Below are 3,847 nucleotides of genomic sequence, written 5' to 3' on the forward strand. Positions count from 1 at the left end.
CTGAGAGTTACAAAGATTACAAAGTTGCAGCTTGCAGTAAGTTTCTGAACGTATAAAGCAAAGTTGCGGAGAGTTACACAGTTGCAAGGTTTTGTAACGATTACAATAAGTTGCAAAGTTTGACAAAGATTACAATGAGTTGCAGTTTAAAACCTTAGACCTTACAGTTTAGTGTATTTCCAGAAAATGCATGTGTAAAATCAAGTAAGCTCAGAGGGAGGCTTTTTTTATGCAACATTATGGTGGGCTGGGAAGGAGCACTTGTGATCAACCTCATCCCCATCTCTCTGGGAAAGCAGCCAGGCAAACAGGGAGTGAAAATCAACAGTCCTTCCCCCCCGCCCCCCAAAAAAACCAAAATGGCAGATCTGATGCAGCATTCCAGTTGGCTCAGTGGGCCAATAACTGGCCTCAGCCTTAAACCCGGAGTTAAACCCTCTTCTTGCTGCAGTAGAGTCCAGGCCTTTATCCCTAAGCAGGGGATTCGACAGCCTCTGCAGGCCCCTGGGCAAGGTGAGGAGACTTGGTTCTTCCCTTTTATAAGGGTCAGGGCCCCAGGCTGAATGGGCAGGGTCAGGGCTAGCCAGTCCTCAGCGCCACCTGGAGCATGGCATTGACCTTTCACCCCAGCCCTCAAAGCCCTAGCACATGGTGCAGCATGCTGGCAGCCATTTAAAGGGCCTAGAGCTCTGACTGCTGTCACTGCCACAATAGCAGCAGCAGTGGCCAAGAGCCCGGGCTCCTCTGAATCGCTGGGCCCTGAGGCAGCTGCCCCTTTCTCCATCCCCCCTCATTGGCAGGCATGCCCCTGAGAAGACTTGTAGAAGATAAATGACCTATAGAAACCCCATCAATGGCCCTTCGGGATGAGGGGCACATTAACCAGATGTCCATGGACATCAGGGAGGCTCATGTTTTGTAAACAAAAGAACTCCCAACTTTTGATTTAATAATGTAACCCATGCCTGCTCAGTGATCTAGTGTACTTGAAAATGTACAGAACACTTTGTAGCCTAATTATGTCACACTACTCCAGTACCTGAAACTGTTTGCTCTCAGAATGAAGAGAATCAGGAGGCCTGTTAAAATTGGGAACCTAGTTCTACAAACACCACAACGTACAACCACCCCCCGCCCCACAGAAAATCTGTTATCTAAACATCAGCATTTGGCAAGTCTCACCTACAAATCTTATTGAACTGGGGAATCTTGCCTCACCATGTAGTTTCACATATTTTTCAGATAAATATTTTAGTAGATCAAGCATGGGAATCCTATGTTTGCCAAAGGTTTTCATATCTCTCTGTGATGGACTGGATTAGGCCCCAACACTCCCTAGAGGAGGCCAGTGGCCTTGCCACATCCCTCCTCCACTCACGAGGAGGAGCGGAGAAGAGGTCCTCCAGGCACTATAGCGTGGCTGTCTCTGTGGCAGCCAATCAGGACCCAGCAGAGGGGTATAAAAGAAACTGCAGGGATGGGGCCTGGCAGTTCCCTTCAGGAGGTTGACCCTGCCAGGTCTATACCCTGACTGGGAGATCAGCATTACGGTTAGCTCCCAGTGTGAGCTGAACCTAGATCTGGGTAAGACCCAGACCAAGTTACTCAAGACCAGCCACAGGCAGAGACTCATTAGCACCGTGGACAGGGCTAGTTAGGCCCTGGTTCCAGGACTTTGAGGGTGACCAAACCAACCAGGCAAGGACCCTGCACAGTGCCACTTTGCCGCAGTAGGGCACTCACCAGTGGGTGGACCATTACACTCTCACTTGTGGAGGAAATTTGGATTTGGACTTACTGGACCACTTACTTCTTATTTAAATTCCACTCACCCTGATATCATTCAGCAAATCATCAAGAGACATGTGGATCATCTGCAGTATTTCAATTTCAAGGTTGATAGTACTGTGTATGCAGAAGCTGCCTGTGCCATCCTTTCTCAACTGGTGAATTGTTTCATCCAGACATTAGGTTTGATTTCAGCAGTGAAACCAAGTTTTATGAGAGTCTCCAAGGCTCATTTTACATCATTTCTGACAATGGTTTTGTAAACTCCAAGGCATTATCATCCATCAAAATTGATGACACTCCTGTTGATGATCCATTCTTGACAGGTCTTGTTTCCAATAATAGTGATCCTATAAAACTGCTAAAAATGAACAGCTGTCTTCATGTGTCACCTGCTAAATTATTTGTGTGGGTGTCCCGTGTCATGGCCTTAGGCAATTGACTTGTAATGATTACATATTGCTTTCACATAAGAAACATGTTAACCTTGAACATCTTTGCATAGATGCTGTGAGTGAAAATTTAAGACAAACTAAACTTCATGCAATTAAAAAGCAAGTTTGAGATGCACTAAGCACATCCATAAAGTCAAAATTGTGATTTACTTTTTATACAAATTGGAATTTGATACATTTTTCAAAGAGAAAACTCCTGTTACACACCTTTACACTGGTCATGCAGTAAGCAAAGCAAATTGGAATGAACTACTCCAGGTTGATCAAACTGGTGGTGTGTGCTAATGGGTTTCAGCCACTGAATGATGAACTCATTTGCATTACTAAATGCTGTAAGACTCTAACAGCCTTGGGATTTGGTGAATGTGAGGCTACATGCAGAGATTTTATTGAGTTTGTAAAGAAGCATGAGCCAGGCTCACCTTGGTTTCTATTATGAAGGAACTATTAATTTCAGATAATGATTATAACCTTAATCAGATTTATTCAGAAGTCTCCACATACTGTGGAAGAATGTGGTTCCCTGACATGAGACCTACCTGGTAAAATAGCTACAGAAAATATTAATCTGGTCAAAATCGCATCAAGGTGTTGCTTTCAATGCAAAAAAGGACTTAGAAAAAAGAAGCATCAAAACCACTTAAAAATTTCAATTTCCTAAGCTTAATGAACTGCATAGAGGCAAAAGCAAAGCGCTCAAGGGTGGCAATGCTAGACTAAATTAGAAAATAGAATATAGTATACTTAACGGTAGACACTTTGAAAGGATGTCTGTGGGTTAGAGGTGTTTCTTCCTCCAATTAAATTAAGCACATTCATTTGGCTTCTGTTTAATTAAATTGTTCCATTAAACACAGTTAGTACAAGGCTTTTCCTGGCTTCGGACTGTTAGTCTTGGTAGTGTGGTTAAAGGGAGTATGATGCTTGCCTGCTTCATGGGGAGTTAAAAGATGTCTGGAACGTTCAGGTAAACTGTTTTATTTGCAATCTTACATTCTCCAGTTTCTCACTAATAATATTTTTAATTGAACATGTAGAATAAATTATTTGTACCATAATAGTAATCTGAAATATTCATCATCACCATCATCATTATCATGTTCCCATTACACCTCTGGCATTTAGGACAGTGGTGAAGCTCCTCCACCCCTCTCTGCTTCTGGCAAGTCTTTCGATGGTTTCTCACCTGTGCCCCATGTTTTCCAGTTCAGCTTCCACAGCTCTTCACCTTCTTGTTTTCAGTCTCATTTTCACTTTCCTTCAGGTAGCCAGCTTAGTGCTATTCTGGCGATGGAATTAGTTTGCATCCAAAGCACATGGCCAATCCATCTCTGACATCACCTGGTAATGATGGTGCTCCTATCTCCTTGGCTGCATTGTGCACTTTGAGATTGTTCTGGGCCAAAAGATACTGAGGATTTTTCTGAAATGGGTTGTATGGAATGAAGACAGTTTGGACCTGTCATTGTTTGCCAGAAGCTGGGAATGGGCAACTGGGGATGTATCACTTACTGATTACTTGTTCTACATTTGAGATCTCTATGTCCATCGCCACCAACACCCGCAGCACCAATACAAGGCCTGGGCATAGTCCTTACGTCAGA

At 43.6% G+C, this 3,847-nt stretch overlaps 1 pseudogene; it reads left to right on the plus strand.

Annotated features, from left to right (window-relative positions):
- The first annotated feature begins 1,060 nt into the window (after window positions 1–1,060).
- On the plus strand, window positions 1,061–2,789 carry LOC102454960 (F-box/LRR-repeat protein 21-like; annotated as a pseudogene).
- Window positions 2,790–3,847: the final 1,058 nt, after the last annotated feature.

Source organism: Pelodiscus sinensis, chromosome 1, assembly GCF_052426305.1.
Source record: "Pelodiscus sinensis isolate ZL-2025 chromosome 1, ASM5242630v1, whole genome shotgun sequence".
NCBI classification, from domain to species: domain Eukaryota; kingdom Metazoa; phylum Chordata; order Testudines; family Trionychidae; genus Pelodiscus; species Pelodiscus sinensis.